The sequence below is a fragment of the Chiloscyllium punctatum genome, chromosome 51, assembly GCF_047496795.1.
Source record: "Chiloscyllium punctatum isolate Juve2018m chromosome 51, sChiPun1.3, whole genome shotgun sequence".
Classification (NCBI taxonomy): domain Eukaryota; kingdom Metazoa; phylum Chordata; class Chondrichthyes; order Orectolobiformes; family Hemiscylliidae; genus Chiloscyllium; species Chiloscyllium punctatum.
The window spans coordinates 53,157,774-53,170,995 of NC_092789.1; positions in this window are offsets into that span (position 1 = coordinate 53,157,774).

The following is a 13,222-nucleotide window of genomic DNA, read 5'->3' on the forward strand; positions in this document are numbered from 1 at the left end:
GAGAGAGAGTGTTGTAGGTTTTAGAAGCAGAGGGTGGGAGGGGAGGTGGTAGAGAGAGAGAGGGATGGCGGGATATGAGAGAGAGATAAGATTCGATGTACAGAGAGAGACTGAGTCGGGGGGGGGATGTAGTCAAAGAGAGAGATGGAAGGGGAGAGAGAGAGAGACCGAGGCGTTTTCTTCGACACAGTTTTGTAGGGGTGAAGAGACAGCGTATGAGCTCAAGAGACAGATAGAGTGTGGGATCGGAAGAGAGCGAGTGTGAAGTGAAAGAGAGAGTGCAGGAGTGGGGTAGAGGGAGATCATTTGAAGGGAAAGAAAGAGAGAGAGGGAGTGGGGTACAGAGAAAGAGGTATGGTGAAGAGCGAGAGGGAGAGAGTGGGAGGGGAAGAGAACGAAAGATAGTGGGAGGCGGTAGAGCGAGATGGAGTGTGGGGCTCTAGAGGGAGAGAGGGGTTAGAGAGAGTGATATTGAGAGATATGGAGTGTAGTAGAGATAACGTATGGAGTCGAAAGCAAATGGGAAGTTTTTAGAGAGACAGTGTGAGTGTGAGTGACACAGTGGAAGGGTGACAAATAGAGGGGGGATGTGCAGACAGAGGAGTGGGGGCTGAAGAGTGTGAGGGGGGTGGTGTTGAGAGCCAAAACGATTTTTGGCGTTCGAGATGGGTAGAGAGAGATTGGGAGACGCTCAGAGAGACAGTTAGCGGGAGAGAGATAGAGCCGAAAATGTGTTGCTGGAAAAGCGCAGCAGGTCAGGCAGCATCCAAGGAATAGGAGAATCGACGTTTCGGGAATGAGCCCTTCTTCAGAATTTTCTCATAGAGCGACAGAGGCAGAGTGGGAGGGAGTGTGGCAAAGGTAGGGAGTGGAACGGGGTAGAGTGATTGTAGGCGTGGGCTAGAGAGACAGAATGGGGTAGCAAGAGAGAGTGACAGTTTGGAGCGCGAGTGGGGGGCTGGAGTGAGAGAGACTGGAAGGGGGTTAGATTGAAAGAACAGGCGCAAGAGAACAGAGAGAGATTGCGAGGGTTTTGAGAGATTGGGAGGTTGCAGAGAGAGACTGGACGAACGGTAGAGAAAATATTCCAGGAAGAGAGTGATAGAGATAGAGTGAGAGGGAGTGTGGCTGGGAGAGAGACTCCAAGGGGAAGAGACAAATTTTGGGATTGGGGTAGAGTCAGAGTGTGGTAGGTACAGATTGGGTTGCTGGAGACAGTGAGTGGGAGGTGTTTGACAGAGAGAATGGGAGGTGATAGAGAGAGGGAAGGAATGTGTGTGAGAGAGGGAGTTAATGGAAGGAGGTAGAGAGAGAAAGATGGAGAGAGAGTGTGATGGGAAGAGAGAGGGAGGTGGGTAGAGAGAGATGCAGAGGGAGGGTATGGAGACAGAAAAGGTGAGAGGGAGAAGAGACAATGAGGGAGAGATAGTTGTAGTTGGTAGAAAGCGTGAGTGGGAGCAGAAAAAAGAGTTAGAGGGAGGGGAGTAGAGAAATAGGGATGGAGTGGCTGAAGAGAAAGAGAGAGAGATGAGTATCGAAAGAGAGAATCGGAGAGCCTAGCGTGAGAGAGAGGTTGGGCAGATAGAGTGGGAGGGAGTAGATGGAGAGAGTGGGAGGAGGTAGAAAGCGAGACCAAGTGGGGTAGAGAGAGAGGGAAAGTGACAGAGTTAGTGGGAGGGGCTAGAGCGAGGGAGAGGGATGGGGGCTGAGAGGGAGGGTATGAGCTGTGTTGACAGAGAGAGACTGGGATGTGATAGGAGAGATATAGTTGGATGAGATTAGAGAGATAGAGGTAGGGGTTAGAGAGACTGTGTGGATGAGTGGGGGGAAGACAGGAAGAGAGAGAGAATGTGGGATGAGATGACAGAGTGGGAAAAGTTGACAGAGAGGGAAGGTGGTGCTAGATTTAAGGAGAATGACGGGGTAGACAGTGAGACAGTTGGAAGGGGAAGATAAAAAGATTGAGTGCGAGGAGAGGAGAGAGAGACTGGAAGGGGGAGAGTGAGAGAGTAAGTAGGAAGGGACAAAAGAGAGTACGAGGGTAGACAGAGAGAGGCTGGGATGCAAAAGGAATGAGAGGTAGTGGGATGGGAATAGAGAGACAGGGAGGGAGAGAAAAGAGAGTGTGTGTGAATGGCAGTGGGAAGAAAGAAAGAGAGATTATGAGAGGCCAGGACAGGGGGGAAGGGGTAGACAGAGTGAATCGGAGGTGAGAAGAGAGAGAGTGAGAGCGAGGAAGACAGAGAGTGGGAGAGGCAGTGACAGAGTGGTGGAAGAGAGAAAGAGAGAGAGTGGGGTAGAGAGAAAAAGAGGGAGTGGGATCAAAGAGTGAGAGAGTGAGATGTGATATAAAGGGATGTGAGAGCGCGTGAGGGAAAGAGTGTGGGAGAGAGACAGAGAGTGGGGGTGGGGTAAATCGAGAGAATGGGAGAAGGTAGAGAGAGTAGGGAGTGTTTTAGATAGCAAGAGAGAATGGGAGGGGGAGAGAGAGAAAGAGTTGGAGAGTTAGAGCAAATGAAGGAGAAGGAGAGACAGAGAGTGGGTTAGAGACAAGAGGAGGGGGTTGTGAGTAGGAGCCGGGAAGAGGGAGTGTGGATGAGAGGACGCAAGAGAGAGTGTGAGGGGTTTAGAGAGACAGCGACAGTGGGATGGTCAGACGGTGAGGGAATGTAAGGGGGTAGAGAGAGTGGGAGCGGTGTAGAGAGAGAGTTGTGTTAGGGTGAGTGTGAGGGGGTGGAGAATGAGAGTAGTTGGGGTAGAGAAAGAAAGTGGGAGGGAGTAGAGTAGAGAGAGAGGGTAGTGGTGAAGAGAGTGAAATACTAGGAGCTATAAGAGAGACAGAATGTGAAGGATTTAGAATGAGAGTGTGGGAGGGGGAGAGAGAATGTGGGAGTGGGGTAGAGAGAGATTGGGGGACGGTAGAGAGTTAGAGTGTGGTGGATAGTGTGAGAGGTATTGGGAAGGAGTAAAGGGACAGAGAATGGGAGAGGCTAGAGATAGAAAACGTAGGGGGTTTAGAGAGAGAGAGGCAGTGGAGTAGAGTGTACAGAGTGGGAGAACAGTAAAGACAGAGAGGGAGTGACGTGGACAGAAAGAATGGGATGGGGTGCGAGAGTGGGAGTGTTTAGGGAAAGAGACCATGGAGGGTAGGGGAGGGAGAGGATGTGTGGGTGTCAGAGACACAGAGTAGGAGAATGGTAGAGAATGAGAGGGGATGGAGTGGAGAGTGAGACAGACTGGAATGGAGTAGACAGAGAGTGGGAGTGGGGTAGATAGAGGAGGGGTTAGACAGAAAGAACGTGCGGGGTGAAAGTGAGTGCGAGCGGGAAGACAGAGATAGTTGGAGGGGAAATCTGAGAGAGTGGGGAAAGAGAGAAAAAGACACGGTGTGGGGGAGTGAGGGAGGGATAGTAGGAGGGAGAGAAAGTGGGAGTGGATTAAAGGGAGAGAATGGGAGGCGGTAGAGAAACTGAGGGAATGTGTTCGATGGAGAGAAAGAATGGGACGGTGTAAGAGAGAGAGTGGGAGGGATACAGAGCGGTAGAGAGAGGAGGACAGGGGTAGTGAGTGGAAGAGGGGTGTAGAGACAGTGAGAGGGAGACAGAAAGACAGAGTGGGAGGGCGTTGGTGAGATTGAGAGGCAATGGGAGGGGTAGAGAGATGATGTGTGGTGGAGAGAGTGATAGGGTCTGGAGAGTGAGAATGTGTGGTGATCGAGAGAGAGAATGTGCGACAGAGTGGAGTGGAGAGAAGGGGGCGTTGGGAAGAGAGAAAGATTGTGGGATCTGATAGGGAGAGAGTGGGAGCGGTTCGAGAGGGAGAGAGAAGCGGAGAGAGAGTGTGTGGTTGGTAGAGAGAGTTGAAAAGAGGGAGTTGGACTGGTTCGAAACGGAAGCAGTCAGAGGGTTGAATGGAGAGAGAATGGGAGGTTTTGAGAGAGTGGTAGGAGGGAGTGTGAGAGAGTTAGAGAGGGCTAGAGAGAGAGGGGTTGTGGGGAAGGGAGAGGGAGGGAGTGAGAGAGACTGGGAAGCACTTGAGAGAGGGGGGTTCGCCAGAGAGAGAGAGATGCAGAGCGGTAGCGGTATATGTGTATGAGACTGTTTAAAGAGGGAGAGGATGGGAGGGTGAACGGAGAGGTGCAAGGGGGTAGAGAGTGGGACCGGGAGGGAAGTCGTGCGATAGATAGTGCGAAGGGAGAAGTGAGCGAGAGAGCTGGAGGGAATTGAGAGAGACACTGTGGAGGTATAAAGATAGAGAGGAAGTGAGTCGAGAGATAGTGGGAGGAGGAAGAGAAATAGAAAGGGGATGTGTTGTGGACAGAGTGAGTGGGAGAGTGCAGAGAGAGGAAGAATGGAAAAGGAAGACAGAGTGGGAGTTGGTGGAGAAAGTGGGAGGGAAAAGAGGCAAACAATGGGCGGGTAGTTGAGGGAGAGAAGGCGGAAGGGGGCGGAGAGAGAGAGAGTGGGAAGGAGGGATGTAAACCGAGAGATAGTGATAGGGTAAAAGTGAGAGAGAGAGGTATGTGATGGAGAGAGAGACACACAGATAGAGGGAGGTGCGTAACGAGAGAGAGTGTGTGGGAGGGGAAGTGAGAAAAGTGGAGAGATGAGCACGGCAAGTAAGTGAGTGTGAGAGGTGCAGAGCGAGAGGGAGGTAGTAGAGATAGTGTGGGGGAGAGAGTAAGAGAGTGGAAGTGTGTCAGATAGAAAGAGTGGGAGAGTGTAGGGAGAGGGAGAACTGGGAGGGGTGGGAAGAGAGTAGGAGGGAAAGAGGGGGGATATAGTGGGTGGGTAGTAGAGAGATGGTGGGGAAGATAGAGAGGAAGGGCGGAAGTGTATAGAAAGCGTGTGAGAGGGAAGAGAGAGAGTGGGAGGGAAGGATGTAGAGACAGAATTAGAGGGAACAAGAGAGACAGTGCGAGCGGTGAAGACAGAGAGAGAGAGTGGGAGGGAAAGAGAACGATATATCGTGGGCGGGTAGTGCAGAGAGTGACGGAGAGGAACAGAGAGGAAGGGGTAGAGAGAGAGGGGAACAGACAGAGCGGAGGGAGAGATGTAAAGAGAGAGTTGGAGGGAACGAGAAAGAGTGCGAGAGGTGAAGACAGAGAGAGAGTGGGAGGCGAAGAGACAAAGTGTGAGAAGAGAGAAAGGGAGGGGTAGAGATGGAGTGGAGTATAGAGAGATAGTGGAAGCTGATGGAGAGAGTGTGGGGTGAGTGAGAGTGGGAAGGGGAGAAAGGGAGTGGGGTAGAAAGAGTGGCAGGTGGTAGAGAGAGGGAGTGAGTGGGTTAATGGGCGAGAGAGTAGGAGGGGTTTAGAGAGAGTGAGAGTGGATGGGTGTAAAGGGATAGAGAATGGAAAGGGATAAAGAGAGAAAGAGTGCGAGGTTTAGAGATAGAATGGGGTAGAGAGGGTGGGAGGGATGTAGTGAGTGGGAGAGGATTAGAGAGAGTGTGGGAGAGGTGTAAAGAGTGAGAATGTTTTTGAATAGAGAAGGAGAGTCGGAAGGAGTGGGGTAGAGAGACGGAATGTGGGGTAAACAGGGAGATTGTGGGCGCTGGTAGAGAGACAGTGTGGGATGAGGTGAGAGAGTGAGATTAGGGAGACAGAGAGTGGGAGTGTGCTAGAGTGTGTGATGGGCAGTAGAGAGAGTGGGGCTGGGGTAGAGAGTGCGTGTCAGGGGTGTATAGAGAAAGAAGCAATGGGAGGGGGTAATGGGAGAGAGAATGGGAGCAGGTCGAGAAAGAATGGGGGTGTAGAGCGCAAGCGTGGGAGAGGGTTAGGGAGGGAATAAATACACGGTGGAGAGAGAGTGTGTAGCAGAGAGAGGGGGAAGGGGAGAGAGAGTGTGAAAGGGATTGAACGAGAGAGTGTGTGGGGTTACAGAGTCTGAAAGTGGGAGGTGTGTAGAAAGGGAGGGTGGGGAGACAGAGCGGGTTGTGGTAGACAGAGTGGAGGTGCCGCGAGAGAAAGAGTTGTACAGAGTGATCCAGAGTGGGGGTTGGGGAAGAGAGAATGAGAGAGAGCGCGAGAGGGAGTGGGGCTGAAAGAAAGAGAGAGGGAGGGAGAGACATGAACGGTGTGGAGACTAAAAGGTGGGAGGGGTAGAGAGAGAATGGGAGGTTGAAGAGTGAAAGAGAGAGGAAGTGTGGAAGGGAAAGAGAGTGGGAATGGGTAGAGGGAGGGAGATGGAAGGCGAAGAGAGAGAGTGGGAGGGCACAGAGACAGAGAGGGAAGCGAAGAGAGAAATATAGTCGGCAGAGAGTAGAGTGGGGGCTGAGAGAGGTAGGGATGTAGAATCACAGTGGGAGGGCAAGAGGCAAAGGGAGGTAGAGTAGGAGGGGAAGAGACCGTGAAGGGATCAGTACAGGGAAACATAGGGAGTCAAGAGTGACTGCGAGGTGAAGACGGAAAGAGAGAGACTTAGAGTACTGGAGAGATAGAAAGTGAGAGGGTCAAATAGAGAGCGTGAAGGGGACAGAGAGAGTGGGACGGTCTATAGAGAGGGAGGGAGTGGGGTGCAGAGTCAGGGATGAGGAGGTGTGTAAAGAGAGAAAGACAGTGGGAGGGGGTAGAGAGAGTGGGGGTTGAGAGATCGTGTTAGGGGCATAGAGATGGAGAGAGTGGCGGATAGAATGAGAGAATGGAGGGGGTTGTTGACAGTGCGTGGGAGGGTGATAGAGGGAGAGAATAGGAGTGTGCAGAGAGTGGGAGGGGCAGAGAGAGACAGGATGAATGGGCGCATTAAAAGAGAGAGTGGGTAGAGAGGCGGGGGCCGACTGTGGCAATATTTGCAGGTGGGTCCTGGGGTGTATGACGGTATTTATTTTGTTCCCGGTGAGTGTGTCTGTATTGACAGTGAGGTCCCAAGGATTGTGTCTGTTTAATCCTGGGTATTGGGGGTGTGTTTCTGTATTTACTGGGCTGTCCTGGGGAGTGTGTCTGCATTTAGCAGGGTGTCAGAGGGAGTGTTTCAGTGTTTACAGGGGACTGACATGGAGTGCATCAGTATTTAAGTGGTGGATCCTGGGGATTGTGTCAGTGTTTACAGAGGAGACCTGGGGAGTGTGCCAGTGTTTGAACGGGGTCCACAGTGAGTTTGTTGATATTTCTAATGGGTTTCTGATTAGTGTTTTGATATTTTCTGGGGTGCCAGTGAATGTGTCAGTATTGGCTAGGTACCCTGGGGAACTGTTGGAACTGGGGACTGTGCTGGTATGTACAAGCCATTCCCAGGGTCTGTGTTAACATTTGCACGGAGTTTCCTGTGAGTGTGTCAGTATTTACAGGGGGGTCCAGGGGAATGTGATGGTTTTTACAGGGGTGTCCCGTGGAGTGTGTCAGTATTCACAGGGGAGGTCACATGCAGCACGTCGCGATTTTAGGATTGGCTCCTGGGGATATTGTGGGTAATTACAGCGTCATCTCGTGGAGTGTGCCAATACTTACAATGGCATTCCGGTGAGTGTGTCAGTATTTATGGCGGGGGGTGGGGGGGTGGTGGTTTCTGCGGAGTGCATAGATATTTCCGGGTGTTTCCAGGGAGGTGCATCAGTATTTACATGGGGGCATCTCGGATAGATTGTCTGTATTTGCAGGAGAATCCAACAGATCGGGTCACTCTTTGCAGGGGGGTGTTGAGTATAATGTGTGTCTGCATTTACAGGGTGTTCCAGGGCAGTGTCTCTGTATTTACAGTGTGTTCTGCGGTCGTGCTTTGGTATTGACAGGATATTCCAGGGGAGTGTGTCGGTATTCACAGGAGGGCTGAGGGGAGTGTGTCGGTATTTACAGAGGGTTCCAGGGGAGTGTGTCGGTATTCACAGGAGGGCTGAGGGGAGTGTGTCGGTATTTACAGAGGGTTCCAGGGGAGTTTGTCGGTATTTACAGGGGGTTCCAGGGGAGTGTGTCAGTACTTACAGGGGGTTTTGCAGGTAGGTATTAGTATTTACAGTGCGATCCCTGTGAGTGTGTCATTAATGGCATGGTGGGTCCCGGGGAGGGTTTGAGCATTTGCTGGGTTGGGTCAGGGTGTATGTCGGTATTTACAGAGTGCTCCAGGAGTGTGTGTCGATATATACACCTGCTTTCCTGTAAATATCACGTAATATGCAACTCATATGATTTACCACGAACAGAGTAGAGCCCCAGTAATTAATCCAGACCATCGAAAAAAAAATACCCAAGCTGCTAACAGGAACATATGCAGAAACATTTAGTTCTAACCTGCTCATCAATCCTATTCCGATGTTCCCTTCTAAACTATGAGCATTGTGATTCGATAAAGCGTAATTCAAACAGTAAACTGTGTAACTCCAAAGAAACGTACATGAAAAAAATCCAAAGCCACGTTCCTAAAAGCATCATAGATCCCACCTGAGGAAACAACAAGCAAACTTCGAAAATAAATTTAACAAAAATAAAAAGCAACAGGTGCCGACATTGTGATGCAAACTCCAGGAATTCTATAATCTCAAGAAGATTCCAACTGAACTCCAAAATGACGTCTATTTCTACTTTCACGGATGTTGTCAGGCCTTCCGAGATGAAAGTGAAATGCTGGAAAAGCACAGCAGGACAGGAAGCATCTGAGAAGCAAGAAAATCGGCATTTCGGGCTTACGGTATTCATCAGCCCATTCTTGACCTGATGTGCTTTTCCAGCAATACACTCTCGACTCTGATCTCTAGCATCTGTCGTCCTCACTTTCTTCTAGGCCATCTGAGTTTTGCTGATATTCTCCATATTCTTGCGCATACTTATTTAATGGTAGTTATAACCTAACAATCTTTCTTCCATCTAACATTTCACATCAGCAAATGCTCCTGTGTCTTTGAAGATGCCATTCAGTTTACATGGTTTTGCGAAGAACAAACAGAAACAGCTTCTGCTGTTTTGTGTCAAATATAAAAGCCGAGAACTTGATTTACTGCATGTTCCGGTGACATCATAGGAAAGTTTTCCTGCCCCTCGGAAGCTGCCTGACATGCTGTGCTTTTCCAGCGCCCTCTAATCTAGACTCTGATTTCCAGTATTTGCAGTCCTCACTTTTGCCATCATAGGAAAGTTACTTCGGCACGAAACCAGTGTTGACGCCATCTTTGCACTCAGATGATTCAGTATGGCATAAAGTTGCTCCAGTGAAAAAAAAAGATTTGAACGTCTTCAAAGTATGTTGTTTCTTAGCTTCTTTTCCTGATATCTTCTGAAACAACTCTCAAAGACAACCCTCTTTCACGGTGTAATTGGACTGCTTGTCTTTGTTGCTGGTGAAAATTACTGAACAATGCGGAGATAGAAATACAGGAACATGATTCGGTCATCCTGCCGTGCGCATCTCTTCCACTATTCAATGTGAACATGATGTGCAGGTGCCGGGCGTGGACTGATATGGACAAAGTCAGAAGTCACATGACACCAGGTTAAAGTACAACAGTTTTATTTGAAATCACAAGAGTTCAAAGGGTAGTAGTCGTGAGAAGCCCCTGACGAAAAGGCTGCGCTCTGAAAGCATGTGGTTATCAATAAAGCTGTTGGAATATAATCTGTTGTCATGTGACTTTTGACAACGAGAGCATGGTTGATCTGTGGCCCAACTGCTACTGAGAAACTGAGGACTGCAGATGCTGCAGATCAGAGTCGAAAGTGTGGCGTTGAAAATAAGCACAGCAGGTTAGATGGCATCCGAGGAGCAGAAGAATCGACATTTTAAGCATAAGCCCTTCATCAGGATTCAGGCTTTGGCTGGGGGCCTGAGAGATAATGTGTGGGGTATTAGCCTGCGGGCAAGGTAGCTGAGAATGCGATCGGTAAATGATGGTGGCGATTAAGGTTAGAGATGGAAAGGATGATGGACAGATCAAAATGGTGGACCCAAGGTGGCGGCTTGGGATTCAGACGTGGTTAAGGGAGGGGAAATTGGGAAACTGTCGAAATCCACTCTAATCCCGTATGGCTGCAAGGTCCAAAGGTAGTTCTTTCTCCAGGCGCAGGGTGGTTAGTGTTTGGCATTGGAGGAGGTCCAGGACATGCATGTCCTTGCGGGGGTGGTGGAGTGGGAGTTAAAGTGTTGAAGATATATTCTCTGAAAAGATCTGCAAGTTCACGTCCTGTGTCCCTGATGTACAAGAGACCACATCGGGTGCAACAGGTGCAGTAGATAGCATTGGTGGAGGTCCAAGTAAATATCTGTTGGATGTGGAAGGATCGTTTGAGGCCTTAGCCGGTAGTGAGGGATGAGATGAGGGCACTTGCTTCATACTTCTTGTCGTGGCAGGGCAAGGTGCCAGGGGTGGGTTGAGGGCTGTTTAAAGGTGTGGATCTGACAAAGGAGTTACGGAAGGAATGGTGTCCCTCTCATTATCTCGTCCAACAATCTGTGAAAATTGGAGAAGCCAACAATTATTTAAAGTAAAAAATCGCAACTTTATTTCTTAAAGTAAAACAGAGAATAATAAAGAAAATTATTCACAACTCCTACAGTACTAGTCCGAATTTTAAAATCCTAATTAATATTTACCAAAGTTCAAATTTCAAAATCAGGCAGCTGTCGAAACTTCCCTTTGCATGGTCTTTTTTAAAAAGATTTTCATCTTCTGATCATTTTTCTTTCGCCAGTCATAGATACATGTATCTTTAAGTGAGCTAATTTTCTGGGTAGTCTGCAGATGATGTTGGCTTGGCTCTTCTCTCCTCAACTGCTCCCTTTTTCCCGGTCTTATACCTGAAAACATCGGATTTTTTTTTTCATTTTTAAAAATATTGCCAATGTACGAAATTCGAAGTTGATTACAAGTTGGCATTTTGGGGTATACTTTAAACTGATTGGCTGAATTTGAATTTGTTTTTATTTCATCGCAACTCAGCCAGTGCTAGCTGCTGGACCAAATGTTACATTGTACATTCTCCAGCGCTCTGTGTGCTTACTTAGTCCTTCAATCTCTTCAAGGTACATGACATTTCTACACCTTAATAAAGGGTAAACGGGATTTAAGTCAATGTGTTTATTAGTGGAGCTCTCGTTCGAATGCCATGACTCTAAGAATTCTCGTGCATGCCTTTGCTTCGGTGTCCGAGAATCTGTCTCTTGTCCCAGTTAAAGTAATATCCTTTTTTGATTGTGCGTATGGAAGCTAGTGATGGAGTGTCTTCTAGTGGCTTGTTGGTATTCACGTAATCTCGTGCCAAGTTTCCTGCTTGCTTTTCCGCTTCACTTGATCTCCGCTGTATATACCTGATATAAGCTTCCTTCTTGTTCTTCACGAGAAACTTCATGTCAACCTCGTCACATTGGAACAGTTAATCTCAATAAGGATCCAGTCAGCAGCTGGCCTGAGGGCAGAAACGGAAGAACACATGCAATATATTTAGCAAATTGCAGTTTTTGTTTGTGTGAAAAGAACGAAAATTAACACAGCGATGAAAGTCGAAAATAGATGCAAGCAATGCGGCGTCACAAGTAATAATTCTAAATACATGCGAGAAGAAATTTCAGTGACGTGTTTCGCTGAGCCAATACTGCGAGATTTCCATACGGAATGCAATAAATAGTTCTGAAATGAAGCAAATATCTTTGCGACTGATATTCATTATCCGCCTATCACTTTGTACTGTTATCTTTATTACGCACCATCACATAATCCTTCCTGAATGGACTCTGTTCCACACTCCCAGATTCTCTATCCTCATCACATCTGCTCGGACAATGCGGTATATTGCACGAGATAGCCGGAGGAAGGCGGTCCTTGGCGTTCAGGAGCGGTTTTATTTGCCAGCGAGGATTCCTGGCACCGACATAACAGGACCCTCAGCTGTTCGCTCACTTAAAATGATGATAAGGTCACTGTTGTTCTGAAGTGACAACATACCAGCCCCTTCATCCAAACGTTCATAAGGCAGTATAATCATCAGCCACAGCGTGGAATATCGGAGCAAGGAAGTGCTGTTGTAGTATTTAAAGAAAAAGACATGGTGAGGCCAGTTGGACATCTATGGGCAGGTCCGAAAGGCACACTATCAGGAGGAAACGATGGCACTGCAGCGGATGGACAGTGGTTTCACCAGGTGGTTTCCTGACATGAGAGGCCTCAGTAAAAAGGGACGGACAGGCGGTTCTGTGGACATGGGCGAGACTCTCGGATGGTTTGTTGCCTCCCGGGTGCCAGGGTCGGAGACGTCTCGGACCGTGTCTTCAGAATCCTTAAGGGTGATGGTGTGCAGCCAGAAGTCTTGGTACACATTTGCACCAACGACATAGGTAGGAAGAGGGGTGGGGAGGTCATTCAAGAGCTCAGGAAGTTAGGCTGGAAGCTGAAAGCTAGGACAGACAGAGTCGTCATCTCTGGGTTGTTGCTGGTGCCACGTGACAGTGAGGCAAGGAATAGGGAGAGAGTGCTGGTGAACACGTGTCTGCAAGGATGGTGTAGGAGGGAGGGCTTCAGGTATTTGGACAATTGGACTGCATTCTGGGGAAGGTGGGACCTGTACAAACAGGACGGGTTGCACCTGAACCAGAAGGACACCAATATACTGGGGGGTAGGTTTGCTAGCACTCTTCGGGGGGGGGTTTAAACTAATTTGGCTGGGGGATGGGATCTAGACTTGTCGTCCAGCAAGTAAGCTAGCTGTGTGTCAGGATGTCCAAGACTATAGGGAGGCTGTGGAGAAGGTAGCACTGACAAGGAATACTTGCGGACACAGACATGTGCTCAAGTGCGTATACTTCAACGCAAGGAGTATCAAAAACAAGGTGGGTGAACTTAAGGCGTGGATCGGTACCTGGGAATATGATGTTGTGGCCATCACGGAAACGTGGATAGATGAGGGACAGGAATGGCTGTTGGAGGTTCCTGGTTACAGATGTTTCTGTAAGATTAGGGAGGGTGGTAAAAAAAAGGAGGAGGGGGTGGCATTGCTAATTGGAAATGGTATAACGGCTGCAGAAAGGAAGTTTGAGGGGGATCTGCGTGTGGATGTAGTATGGGCTGAAGTCAGAAATAGGAAACGTGCAGTCACCTTGTTGGGTGTTTACTATAGGCCCCCCAATAGCAGCAGAGATGTGGAGAAACAGATTAGGAAACAGATTTTGGAAAGGCGAAGAAGCCACAGGGTCGTAGTCATGGACGACTTCAACTTCCCAAATATTGATTGGAAGCTCCTTAGATCAAGTAGATTGGACGGGGCGGTGTTTATGCAGTCTGTTCAGGAAGCTTTTGTAACTCAGTA